The sequence below is a fragment of the Xiphophorus hellerii genome, chromosome 7 (genome assembly GCF_003331165.1).
Source record: "Xiphophorus hellerii strain 12219 chromosome 7, Xiphophorus_hellerii-4.1, whole genome shotgun sequence".
Lineage (NCBI taxonomy): Eukaryota > Metazoa > Chordata > Actinopteri > Cyprinodontiformes > Poeciliidae > Xiphophorus > Xiphophorus hellerii.
This window is the reverse complement of record NC_045678.1, coordinates 25638277-25653247: the sequence shown is the minus strand read 5'-3', so window position 1 is coordinate 25653247 and position 14971 is coordinate 25638277. Positions and strand designations below refer to the sequence as shown.

At 37.2% G+C, this 14971-nt stretch overlaps 1 protein-coding gene across 3 annotated transcripts in view; it reads right to left on the bottom strand.

Annotated features, from left to right (window-relative positions):
• Positions 1–14971, bottom strand: part of LOC116722878 (neuropilin-2-like) — a 124432-nt gene that overhangs the window by 30078 nt on the left and 79383 nt on the right. The window lies entirely within an intron of this gene.

Genomic DNA, 14971 nt, shown 5'->3' with positions numbered 1-14971 from the left:
ACTCTATGAGCTGATGTTTCAACTTACAATGCTGACAATTGTCTTCTACTTTTGTTTTTCTCAGACTTGCATGTTTCAGATCAAACATATGGTAATGATATCGCATTTATTATAGGAAAATAACTCTCCAAACCAACCAGGCCGATGGCAATTGTTGCCACCAACAGTGGCAAGACTAGTAGGGTTTAAGGAATCGTTAGTTTCACACATAAAGCCAGGCTGGTTTGATTTCTTCTTAATAATTAACCATTTTAAAACCCTCCAAACCTCTGGATCTAATAAACCCTTTTTTACTGTTACCTATGAGTCTTAAAACTTCCTTGAATGCTCAGGCATCTCCCCCCCCCCCACACACATGAACTCACACCACAGAGCAAGAAGTCAGTGTCTTTTTATTGACGTAATGGAACAGAAGAAATCTGGCTTTTGTAGCAAAAACACCAGAAGCTTCTCACCAAATTAGTTTTTGAATTTGCTCCTGCCTTTTACATTGTTTCATCCCTCCCTTCGACTCCTCAAACTTTCTGCTCACCTAATCTTTCTCTACAAAATAAACATTGCTAACCCCCCTGAAAAATTGTTGCTTCTGCTCACACAAAAAAAGATTTTGCCACACATACATAAACATACACATGCTGAATGAAGGCTTTTTGCCTCTCTGCCATCAAACTATAGAAGTGAAATCCTATCTAAGTGTTGTTTCTGTTTTACTACAGCTGCAATTTTCTTCTTCATAACTCCTTCTCTCACTCTCCTCCTGCCACCTCTCCTTGAGTTATATTTTGATTTCCACTGCCTGCTTTGCTTTCATATACCCACAAATCTCTTACTCTTGTGTTTCTCATTTCTCTTCTTTCCACGAGTTCTTGTTCCCTTCTGGAAACAACTGTGCTTTGCATGGCAAGCCTCAATTTCTTTAACTCTTTTCTTTTTTTCCCCCAAAGATTTTGACCGCTTCCTTGATAAATCTATGGCTGCTGTTGATTTACCTCTTGTTCAGTAATGGTGCAAATTATACGAGTTTTGAATTCTCTTTTTGTGTGCTTAAAACTTGATAAAATACTGTACATGCTACTCCTAAAAAATGTCTAAAGTACATTACCTTGCAAGATATTTATACCATTTGAGCTTTTCTATATTTTGTCATGTTATGAACCAGATATTTTTATGTATTTTATTTGGATTTTTACATGATGTGGACTTTTTTTTAAGAGTATCTAAGTAAAATTGATATAAACAAATGTGCAGGACAGTTTCCATATTTTTAAAACGTATAATTTAAAAAGCCGTCCATCATTTTCCTTAAGCTTATCAATTGTCTACTACTTTGTGTTGGATTATTAGGCCAACTCTGGTATCCTCCATGTTCTAGATATTCCTCTTGCTTAACAAACCTAAAGCAAATGAAGGGACCTTTATGAGTTTGCATCACAATTCAATGAGGAAGTGAGGAAGTAGTTGAGCGCTGTTTGTGCAGGTAAACGATCAAAACATGCAGGAAACTGGCTCATGAGTACTGGATTTCTGAAAGCAACTTGTGGTATTTTGGGTTATTAGCATAAATGGGACTAAATAAAAAATGTATGTCAGACTTTTTATATTTTAATTTACTAAAACATTTGAAAAACACACATAATTTTCTATCCGCCTCACAGTTGCACACAGTGACAATTGTTGGACTGACAATCCCAATAAAAAAACATTAGCTAAAATGTTTGAGAGACAAATACTATTGTAAGGCAAAATAAATAAGAACAATGCTGCACAGATAAAACATGTATATTTAAAGACTGGGTCTTATCTGCTGACATGAAGCTGTTTTAATCATGTGCCCTTTACTTGCTGTAATTAGCCCCTCCCCCAATAGGAGACAGGAAGGCTTAAGAAAAGGATATGTGACCCATTTCACCTCATGGAACCACTTTCCTAATTAGCGTCCACACACAGCTTCCGGAAGGCTCCTCTATCCACTTCCATCTTTCTTTCACCTGTCAAATCCAGTTTTGAACTCTGTCTCTGCTATCCGCCCCTTTTAAATCCTTTATTGCTCATTGGCTCCATCATATATCCCCTCGCCTTCTTTCTATCCTTCAGCATCCTCTCTGTGATTACTGTAAAGGTCAACCAAGTCATTTTAAGAAGTGACTTCAATATTTTTTAGCATTATTAGCCAGCCTATTATATGAAATAAAATTTTTGTTGTCTTAATTTTTTCCTGAAACTACTACCAGGAATTATTTATTGATGCATGAGAAAAAAGAAGAAATGTTTAAATGGGTCAGTGTGATCAGCTACGGCAATGTGCCTTTAGTGTTTGACTCATTTGTGTATGGAAAACAAACACACACACTAAACCCTAAGAAGCAGAAAGTGTCACAGGCACATTGGCTCATTGTAAAGCTGCTGACTGAGCAGGGTGAAACGGAAACAGAAAAATCTGTTCAATTATGGAAAGAGCTCTGGGTGTAAATCTACCTGTGTCAGCCTAAATAACGGCTGGTGGAGCACCGAGTGACTGTGTGTTTGTGGGGAAGACAGAGAACGTTCTTGATACTCAATTACTTTCAACATAGTAATATTTACCAAACGCATTTGCAGCCATTATTACATTATTGGTTGCTGCAGATCTAAATCACTTCACTGATAATTGTGTTCATTAGCAGCAGTGGACAGCTTACCATGCCATACAGTAGTTCTCTCACCATATTAGGCCACATTAAGACTCAAACACCAAAGAATTTAATTTGTTGTTTTTACCGTAAAGGTGACATATTATGCTTCAGGTTGGGATAAGTCTATGTAATAAACAACAAGTTTATTAAATTTTTTGTACAAAATCATTCTTAGAAAATCAGATTTTAGTCCGATCAGTTCTGCCGACTTTGAGCTCCTTTCAGAATGAGCCGTAAACCAAGCTTGGCAATGGCAAAAGAACATGCTATTCATGTAAAGGTCATGTGTGTGAAATGTGTGTTTGTCTTCATTAATCAGGAAATAACAGGAAAACACCTGTTGACCTAAATTTACCTGTTTTATAGTTAGAGTAACAACTTTTACGCAACTTTTTTTTTACCAACTTCTGAAGTTGTTTTAAACAACTGGATCTATAGCTTAATAAAAAATCTAATTTATTTTGTACCCAATGAGCAAAAAAAAAAAAAAAACAACTTCTAAGTTTACTGCAGATAAGACATGCCAACCAGTTATTTTTGGAAGGATGCAACAAAAATAATTTTCTGTATTTTATTGGAATTGTGTGCTTTGGTTAAATGAGATTGAGCTTTTTGGCAACAAATATTGCAGGTGGGTTTGAAGTGAAACAAAGCTCCACTGTTTAGTGCGGCGAAGAAACTGTGATGCTGTAGGCCTGTTTCGGTTTCTGGTTGCATGGCATTATGCACTGGTTTTGAAAATCTTGCATACTCCGATTCTTTCTGAAAACTGAAACTGATCACTGCATCTTGCAACCAGATATTAATCAGAAACATACAGACAAATGAAGAGAAATGGGTCCCTATACACAAAATAATATGTCTTCCAAGGTATGTTTTTCCCCAGACATAAATCCTATAAAAAATCCTGTGGGATCAGCTGAAGAGGAGACATGTTGAGAGAGCATTCATGACTAAGATTTAGAGATTGTCCAAAGAGAAATGGTGAAAGATCTGTCCCCTCTTTACGGTGGCCTGTTAAAAAAATCATGGCAAAAATGGGGAAACGCAAACTAGTAAACAGTTAATATCTTAGGAAGAGTGCAGTAGCTATGCTAAAAATTTAGTTTTACAAACTTTGAAAAACGCGTGTAAAGTTAAACTTTGTGCCACATTTGGAAGCACACAAAGGCAGGACATTAGCTTTTTAGAGACAGGAAACTTGGAAAATAGTGAGAACATTTATAGTTATGGCACTACTGGGAGCAGAGCATTTAAGTGTTAAAGTATTACATTAAATGTGAGGTGATGGTGGAAAACCTGAGTGTTATTCTGGATGAAAATCATGGTGGTAGTCTGAATGGCAAATCAGACAACTGCTCCTAAAAGCAGATCTGCAGGTTTGATTCATATGAAACTTAAAGTGCCAGGCATAATCATGACTCCTGCTTTGGTGGTTGAGAAAATGAGTTCTTCACGGGGAACTTTTTTTAAAAGGCTAATTGCCAAAGTACCTTATTGTAGAACAAAAAGACAATGAAAAACCAAAGCTGCACTGGACCACAGTATGCTGTGTTTAGTTGCAAGAACAATTTCTGTATCTAACCTAATAATAAGCATGTGACAGTGGTTCAAAAAGGCAGCAATAATGAAGCTTTAAGTGTGGCTAAAGGCAAAAAGCCGTGATCTTGACAGCAGAGATGCTAAAAGTGAGGACGCTGTTTATGTCAGGAAACTACCGGCAGTGAATTGCTCATTAGCTCACAAAGTCTGTGATTGTAATTGTAGCCTTAAGTGTCAGGAGATGAGAGTTGATAAAAACGAGGCTTCTGGCAGTGAATGGCTAAGAAAATAATCTTAGCTACAAAGGAAATGAGCTTAAGTGTGAAAAAAAGTGAGGTAAGAGTGTCGTCAGGATATGGTGAAGAAAACAATGTTTTTTTTTACCACACTAATAATTATTTAAAGTAACAGAGTTTCTCCAAGGTCTTCCCGAAACATATTTTGATAAAAGAGTACGTTTCTGAAACCCTGAAACATCTTAGACTGTGTAGTAAACTTACAACATGTAAGGTCATTTAGGTTCTGGTTCAAATTGTAAATGCAATGTTAGACAAATGACTTAGTTTCAGAAAAAATCCCCATAAAACAATCATAATAATAGCAGTCTTAAAAGTAATGTCATAAAAAAAGCAATATTTTGGAGAGGTATTTGATTCACAGACTGACCAGAATTGGCCTCTCTGATCATAATGTAGGTTGGCTTGACATCAGTGCAGGCAGGCTTGCAGATGGTTTCACTTGAACTTCCATTACTGAAGCTAATGGTGTCCCTCATGGGCTGCTCATAGGATCACTCCCTATAATTCTCCACATTAATAATGTGGACAGTGATATCACCATTAAAAATGTGCATTTTTATGCTGATGATATAGTTAGGTTAGTTCTGCATCCACATCCAACTTGGCACTTTGTCAGCTGCAGCTTGCCCTCAGTACAGTAAAATGAGTCTTTCATTATCTAAAGCAGTCGTCCCCAACCGCTGGGCTGCGGACCAGTACCGGTCCGTGGACCAATTGGTACTGGGCACACAAGAAATAATTAAATATTTCAGTTTTATGTATTATCTGAGTCTGAAGGACCTTTTATTTTGAAAATCCCTTTACTGGATTCTCTCGGTCTTGCGCGCCAACATTGAGCCCACAAGCAGCAAAATGAGTAAGAAACAGATCAGATGTCTTTGGAAAGTTTCTTTGTAAAGGGGAAAAGGCCCAGAGAAAAGACATGAGAATGGATTTATCCCGGTAGGTTATTCCCACATTCCAAGCCGCTCTGCATGATATGCGGCGACCTGTTCGCTAATGAGCGAATGAAACCTTAAAACTGCTTCGCCACTTAGGCCCCGTTTACATGACAATGATCCAACGAAAATGAAATTTTTGTTCCATTTCTGTTAACACATTTACATGAATAGAAGACCAAGCACCCTGTGCATAAGCAACACACCTCGGGTGTTATTGTCTCTCATCACTCCCAGATGGGACCGTCTCGTTGCAGAGAAACAAGCTCAGGGCTCCCATTAATTTGCCATTATTGAGAGTTAAAATTTTCATGAAAATAAAATGTTCGTTTTTGTGGCGCATCTGTATTTTATTTTGAAGGTGTAAACGTTACCATAGAGACCAGAGTCAGAGAGCGTTAGGGCAGTGGTCGAGACGAGATGAGATGAGAGGAGTAGAGCTTGTGAGTTTTAGATCTGGTTCACACGGCACCATTTAAGGATTGTTTCCCGATTTTCCAAACTTCTGTGACCACACACGACACGAGCCGATAAAAGTACAACAGGTTCGATCGGTTCGTGTGTCCAGCCACATGGCAGGAGCAACACAACACACACGATCCGATCCCACTCACAAACATCCCGATTCCAGAAGAAAATCCCGTAAAATCCCCAACATACAGATGTGAATTTAGAATAAACAAACACGGACGATGATGAAGAAACAATAGTGACAGTTTGTGGACTCATTTTAAGTGATAAAAGATGTAACAAAAAGAAAAGGCGCTGGATAAAATGATGGTGGAGATGCTCTATTTGCTGCACTGTGCACTAAACCAGGCTCTCAGTTGCGCAATGTCAGCTGTTTGGGATTCCCCTCCGTGCTTACGTCACGCCACTTTCTGATTGGTTACCTGTCACATTCAAAAGGTTGAGTTCTCGCTCCCATTCAGGAAAAACCCTACAGGCTGCGAGAGTCGGGCCAAGACAATGTTGAATATGCCTGATTTTAGATTGGAGCGGTCCCGATGTTCTACCAACTGGACCAGATCAGTCACAACACTATAGGAGGATCGGTTACCATTATCACAAGTGACAATCTTAGAACTCAGAACGCTCTAAGATTGTCATAAAAATTTAAAGTTGTGCCACATGACACCCCCTCCACCCTCTCACCCTCTGGCCGCAGTAAAATTGCCAAGCCTTGACCGGTCCGTGGTGACAAACAGGTTGGGGACCACTGATCTAAAGCGTATTTCAAACTCTGAGAAATTGTTAATTTAAGTCACCTAAGCTTACAAGCTTAAGGTTTACAGATTGAGAATGTCTCCCAGTTTATACATCTAAGATTTATATTCAGATGTCAGTGAAAATGCCTGTTGGTCAAGAATAAACAAATTTTTAAGGGTCTTATTAAAGATGCAAAAAGTCTTCTAAAAAATAAAATCTCTTCCTGGAACTTACAAACGCAAGTCTGTTGTCAGCATAGACACTTTTCCTTTCAAGCTGTGTTCAGCTATGTTGAGCCAGAGTTCACATTGTCACAAAGGCGGATGTCTTAAATTTGTTCTGTTTTATTTTGTCACTTTATATGTGCATGCCATGTAGAAGCCACCATCATACACCCATTGTGTTCAAAGCATAAATTTAGGCATTGTTTAGGCTACACAGACATTTCAGTTTGTTTAACTTGCTTCACAGTACAGCTCGATTGAAAGGTAAAGAAGCTTGACAGAAAGTCTCCATAATTCATTTACATAATTTCCTCTCCAAATCAGGGAAAGTCCCGTAAGAACATATTGTATGTGAGTTAATTTTTTCATGAGATATTAAAAAGATCATAGATGGCTGCAATAAAGGATGGAAAATGGAGAAAATAGGCAAATATCTGGGAAATTCCGTAATGGCACGGCGACTCAAAGCGAAATATTTATTTTGGAAAAGTTTGATCTTTTTTGCACACAGACATGTATAAACAGAAGTAACCACAATGAACCTTAGCCCAACTCTAAGTGCTTCCATGTGTAGTATCACATGAGTGGAAGAGAAGCAACAGATCTGCAGGACTGTCCTGAAGTAAATCAAAAATTGTTAGAAACGACTCGAAAAGCTTATCTGCTCTTGCTGGTTTAAATTTCATTCACTCAGCACCAAAACATCCTGCTGCTGTGTCAATGCTGGAAAACAAATCTAAGCCAGGGGCAGAATGCAGCTGTCTTTTGTACTGGGATGTTGCAGTGTGACCTGGATCTTTGATTCTCTATTATATATTCTCTGTTTTTGGAATGAATGTACTTCATGAGAGTCTGGCAGCAGCCTTGGATGACTTTAACTTGTGTTGATATTATTTTTCAGACCAGAAAATTGGAAGTATGTTAACCTTTACCCTGATTTATATTAAAAAATAAATCCTTCATTGAGATCTTTAAGTCTTTTGTCAAAACCATAAATCCTCTAAAATATCTGCTTTTACAGCACTGATCTCTTTGTATTACAAATAAGAAAATGTCTCCAGCACAATATACAACACTTACGGCACTGGGAAGCTCCTTTAGAGCCAGACCGCAGCATCCTCAATGCACAAAGGAGGGCTAACATAGATCTTTCCTCCCTGCAGCTGTTAGACTGATAACCAGCATTGCTCCAAACAAACCAAATGGAAAACAAAAACAGATTCTAACAGCATAACGTCTCAGTCTTTGGGAATTATTAATCTGACCACAGTTACTTGACAAGAGTAACATTTATGCTGTTTGCAGACTGGCTATTGTTGCACAATACTAAATTCACAAATTATAATAGTACGGTATGTTTTTTAAATCAGTATTGTTTTTACTTAATTTTTTTCCGTTATGTCTAATGTGTGTCTGTTGTGTGTTTGTATTTGCCTTTTGTACCGACGATGGCTCAATTTGTAACATCAATTAGGGATGTTTTGGACATGCTTAAGAAACTGATTTAAAGCTATTTTCTTTCTCGTAGTCTGCTGTAAGGAAATATTGGTTCTATGACTCCAATGAATATCTTTCATCATGAAGTCTCTTAGAGTTATTTTCATTTGGTCAATGGTCTTAATACATCATACTGCATCAAAGAAAAGTAATCCAAACACAATCAGAACCAAACATGGAGAGCTGACAGAAAAAAATAAACTAAAATACAATGCACTAATGTACAATTACAGTCACAAAATCTTGAAAACAATTTCGTTGCACTTTCATAAGGTCTTTCAAATACATTTCTGAACTTTGGCTGCTCTTTCCCTTATTTCTCATGTCTACTATTTGAACACATACCGAAGAATGTTGTTTTCCCTGTGAAGCCACTAAACTTTAACCGGTGAAACTTGCAGGCATAAATCTCCTAAACTAGAGATAAATCAGTGTTGTTGAAACAACAGAAATCTCAAAGAACCAGTTTTTAGTTGGATTTCTTTCCCCTTTATTAATGACAATCTTCAACAAAACTATTAATAAATAAGAAATGTAAAAGTAGATAAAGAGAAAATGATTAATGATCAATTAAAGAATGATGAATCTCTCAGCATAAGAGCTTTGAAGCATTAGTTATTTTTCATAAATATAAAACTTCCATTTGTTTTCTTAAATACCTGTGTTGTGCTTTTCCAGAAACTTTGCTTTAAATGTTATTGGCAAGTGAAAAGGGTGTGAAGGGAATGAGTGAGTGGGTGTAACTGAGGACACATCCCCCTGATCACATGAGAATATCTGAACTGCAGCCACAACTCACATGTGATAGTAATAAGCAAAGCTGGACCTGACACTCACCAACACACACGCACAAACACGCAGTTGGCAAGAGTCGATATGATTGGCTGGAAACCTGGAACAGCAGAACAACTCCAGAATGTTCTCAAACTATCTGCAGCACGTCCTCAAGGCTGCTGTAAAGACCTGTGTTTTTCTGGACTCATTTGTCCAGTGAAAAAACCCCAACAAAGTAAAGATGTTTGTTTTTTTCTTTCACACATTTTCAATCATGAAGTATAAACATGCCTCATATAATGAGGTGAAGGAAATTTGTTTTGAATTCCATTCCATTCCATTCAATCTGCTAAAAATAAAACAAACAGTAAAATTCGTATTTTCTCTGCTAATTTTCTTAAGTATAAAAGTCTCTACAGCTTTTTGGCACTCCTGGTGTGAAAACGGCATAATAAATGGTTGTTATGGAGAGTTGGGGAAGCCATAAATGCCAATGTTTACCACAGTGAGCTGTGGTAAACACTGAACTTTATAGATTTTTGTGGCAGCACTGCATAATCTAGTCCCTTGTAAAGTTAGAGGAAGCAGCCAAGAAGTTTAATAAAAACTTTACCAATCTACCTGATAAGTGCCAAAAAGTACCATTTAAGTCCTTAAAAGTATCCAGTACACATTCCAGAATGAACCCAAAGAGTTTTGGGACAGGGTTTGGTAAGTACCTAGTGATTTTATTGAAAATATCTTAAGAAAGTTCAGGAAAAGTTCAGAAGCTTCTAGTTTTGCGTTCGAGCAACTAAGTCTAAGTTAATCCTAAAATTTAAATTCTTTTAACTTTTAATTAGTGATTTGACTGTAAATATGGGTAAGCCTAAACAAAGTATGCTGTACTTCAATGGCATGTTCTCTCGTATTACCAATTTTAAAGAGCAGCCAAGAGAAACAAGTCCATTTATGCTATCGTTATATATTAGGTAAACAAGAGGTTATTGATTGCTAAGATAAAGTTACTTTATAACTTATACCAAACAAACTTGTTTTATATAACTTCTTGAGAATAATTGTGACTTAGTTGATGTGAGAGATTGTACTGCTCTAACAGAAGCCCGTTTAATCTAAGACTACACCTCAATACTAGGGGTAATTGTGGATGAAGCTTGATTTACAGAAACTTTCCGTCAATGTATCACTGCCTTATTCTGAGCTTTTTCACTTGAAAGTGATCAGAAACAATCCATCAGCCCTGAGTCACGCAAACTAATAGCTGTATAACCACAGGGTTCCTTTTACCACGTCATTATGGTTTCGCTGGACGAATGAGGCAAAAAAGACATTCTCAGCTTTGGGCTGCCAGCACCCAGATTTTCCATGATTCTAGGAGCAGAAGTAGCTGGTGAATAAAGACAAAACTATTAGCTTCATTGGGATTCAGGATGCAAGGCACTTTCACTCTCAGTCTTTAATTGTTGCCATCTCTCAGTTACTTTCCTGAATAACGCTACCGATGAGAAATGTAGCATGTATTGACACAAATAAGAGCTAACCCTTTAAAACCTTTATGCCAAACAGGTGTGAGTGTGTATTTGTGTGTACATCTGTGCCCGCCTGCGTGGCTGCCAACAGCTAGGTGTGGAGTGAAAGGGACGTGAGCGCAGCAGATGTTCTGATAGCTCACTCTTTTAAAAACATGATAGGAACTGGCAGCTCGTAAGCTTTCGGTTCACATCCAATAGTTGAGGTTACAGCACCTAAATTACACGTTGCCTCCATAGCTAGCGTGGATGATTGGAAATGAGCAGTAATCTTTTGGCTTTTGTTTCTGTGTTTGCACCGAAGGTTTTTACACAATAATGAGATGCTAAACTACATTTTATTGTGTGTCCCTGAAGAACCCATGAATCTGTTCTTTCGTTGTTTTTGTATTGGATTTTTGGAGCTGGGATTGTCTCGCTCATGTGAGGAAATTGTTAGGTCAGTGCACTTGATTGTAGAAAATGAAAACAATACAAGGCTGGTAATGGAAAAGCAATTTCTTTGCCTGTATATTTGAATAGTAAATAAAGTAAACAACATGAGTAACTACTTTGGTTGTTTTTTTAAAAGTAGATCAGTAATTCGGGAGAATTGGTTGTTTCTTATTTGTGCCAAAGTCGAGCTGGAAGGAAACTTCTCTATTATTTCACATTCATTACAATGATAAGAAGCCTAAACACTAACCAGGATTGGAAATTTTGCATAATTTTTATTCTTTCCATAAAAAAACTCCCATTGTCTATATTTAAAACAAGAAAAAAAAAGTGGGATTTTTGTACCCCATAACATGGAGCATGAGAATACAAAGGACAGCTATAATGGCTTTTTTAAATGCAGGTATTACCTGCACAACTTTAATTTTGTAGATTTTCTTTAATACAGATGTAGAGTAAACTATGTATGCAGTAAAAGCTCAAATATATACAGACACCCTCTATAATATTTGGTTAAATGTATGTAAATTAGAAAATTGCAAAGAAACCACATTTTTGTGATCATCAACAAGGTTCTGGCAAAATGTTTCAATTTAAATGAACTCTACCACTTTTGCCAAGAACAGTGATCAGATGTTCATGTAACAAGCTTGTTGATGGTTTAAGCGTCTGTTTTTGAGGTTCTGCTTTCTGACGGACGTTTAACCCAAAAATTGTGATGCATATCTGAGAATAATTTTGGCGCTATGTGAATTAGATATTATTCGGGCTAAATTCAAACGTCTTGTTTTTCAAATTCATTCAAGTTTTATGTTGTATTCCACCTTATAAAAGGAATATCTGCAGCAGTAAAAACATTTCATGTACCTGATGAGTGTATGACCCAAGCTGCATCAAAAGGAGCAAGAGAAATAAATAGCATGGAGATCAAATGTTGTGGCCCTCCTCTTGTTGAGCTCTGCAGATCTCTTCCAATCTGCAGCCCCGTCTGTGTGTATGAGTGAATTTATAGGAGAAGCCCACTTAAGCCCACTAGAGTTGAATGTCTGCCTTTTTTTGCAAGCCATTTCTTCTGTGTAAACAGCTGTGCTCAGTGGACTGAGGAAGATGCACAGCTAAATTCATCTTTTCTTCTAGAACAAAATAAACACAAACAGGAAGGAAATAGGTACTTCTGTTGTCACTTGTAGCTCTAGGAAAATAACTGTGACTTCATACGTAATGTTGTTTTCTATCGCCAAAAACAGATGGTGAAAGTTAAAGTTAAGAAGTACGCTTATCTCGCTGTGTGGCTTTATTTATATGATGGTAGCAGGAGCAGTTGCTATGGTGTTCAAGTGAAGTGGGAATGAACTGTTATCATGTGTAATGCACAGATTACATCCAGAGGGCGAACATCTGGCAAGCAGACACAGACAGCCAGACCAGCAGACAATCACTGCAGCCATAGAGCAGTAAAGATGTTGATCTTTCCAGAAATGGCAGCTGATTGCTTATGATTTGCATCAGATGCAATCGTACACGAGACATATGGACAAAAATCAGCTGTTTGTCTTCTTGTATTTTCACAAAAGGCATAATGTTTATCTTAAAAAACAATTTTTATAATTGTTTTTTAATGTGAGCTTATCTGTTTGCACTTTAGGGAATTTATTCACTAGAAATGAAGGAAAATTAGTGTTGAAAATGAAAGCAATGGCTATAATAGTTAAATGCAGAATTGATTGGTTTTAATTTCCCACATAAATGAGCCGTTCTAATCTTCTTAATTGAAATGAAACCTACAATTATGTCCTCACTAATAGCAAATAAAATATCTGTGAATGCCTTTATTATTATTTTTAGGTGTTTTTCCCTCACTGGCAATGTTGTCATCAGATGCTATTTATTGGTACAGCTGATAAAAATGTGTGAAAAAAAAGTATTTAATATAGTTGGATTCTTTTGAAATTGTTAGTGAAACCATGGTGCTGTAATAAATCATGAATCTTTAAAAAATATTTTTACACAATAAATGTGACCAGAACCATATTGTCTCAAGATAAAACAAGCAGAGTATTCTCCTGTTCTTCCAGTGTCCCCATCACAAGCAGCCTACTGGTTGGGTCCGACACATCTGGGATATATTGCTCCCTTTGGGCACTTTCTCTCACCCAACATGCACACACACAAGTTCAGAAATACACAACTGTATCCTTCTGCTGTAGCCAACAGCCCCAATCGTGTTCCACTGGGAGCAGGTACGTGTCGTTTTCTGTTCATGTCTTCACCTGTCACATGTCACAACGGGACTAAAGTAGTATAATCAGAGGCAACAAAAACCAGAGGCGAGCCACACCAGCAGCATTTTTAGAGGAGCAATGGATGGCAAGTTAAGCTCTGACTATTTTATACAACAGCACAGGACATTAGGAAGAAAAAATGCTACAGATTTACTGACAAGATATCCATTGTCTCTGGTTCATTTGCTGAAGAATTTACGTAGCGCATTGTTATTGTGCAAGTTAGTCCATAAATGTAGGAGCATTGGTACAATGGCTTGCTTTATTTCTTAAAATGATTGCGCAGCAGGGAAAAGAATTGCTTGCCACAGCTAAAGTGGTCCATACAGCATTGGTGCATTATAATAAATTGTACTTTCACAGCTCAGTAAAGTAACATGTAGATTGATGGCGCACATTCATCACTGTGCTAAATCACCTCTCCTTCCATACTAATCCTAAAGTAGAAGAATATTTCAAGCTAAGTAAGAAAAATCCAGATTTTTTTTTTTTTGTTCAAACAGCTCTGATTATGGACTGAAAACCATAGCTCAGCAACTTTACCGCACCAAATCCATTGTTACACATAGGAACATGTTACCAACCAAATGGGCTGTGAGCACAATGAATTACGCAGCTGGCAGCAATGAGTAAATGTCCTCTGACCTAGACACTTTAATCCCTGTCCAGACATGTTGAAAAGCCTCCTGTGGAGTAAGATTATTAACTTTAACCATAAAATACATAGAAGATGAATGGGAGACAGAGACCTGTACTAATGACTGATCCTTTGTGCCATAAAGTAACAGATGCAACACTTCACACCATGGAAAATTAAAATAAATGTTTTGAAATACAGTCTGCTGTTCTTTAAATGGAGCTTGTCTAATCTTACACTTTAATAAAGATTAAAGATGATGAAACACACACAGCATAAAGTACAAAATGGAGTATTTCCAACACTTACAAAGGATCTAATTACTCTTCACAGTTAGTCTGTATAAGTCAGAAACATAACCACCATCTTCATCTTGACCATCTTTTAGATCAAATTAATGGTCATTACACTCAAACAGTTACAGTAAAAGAATTAAATCTTTTTTTTGGAATATAATCTGTTATTTACATTTTACAGTCAGTATAAATATCTTTATTGGCACTAAAGAAATCAAACCCCTCTAAGGATTGCTAATCAGCTTTTATGTTCCCACTGGTGTCATGTTGATTTATCTTTAGTGATGAGATCCAAGTCTGTGAGGTTAGAAAAGTTCTGGTCATCACCCTGATCATTAATTCCTTCTTCATATTTTCTATTGCTAGGGTGTCCAAGCTCAGTCTTCAAGAGTTACTATCCTGCAACGTAGAGATGCATCGTATCTCCAACACATCTGAATAAAATTGCTGAATTCCCTCATCAGCATGTCATTTAGTTCTGCAGAGGCCTGGTACCGAGCCATTCATTTGATTTAGGTTCGTTAGAGAAGTGACTGGACTTTGGCACCCCTGCGCTACAAAATTCAAGTCGGACTCTGACGGGGCAACTCCAAAAGGTTAATGTGACCTCAAGGCAGAAAAAACATGCTAGCAAAGT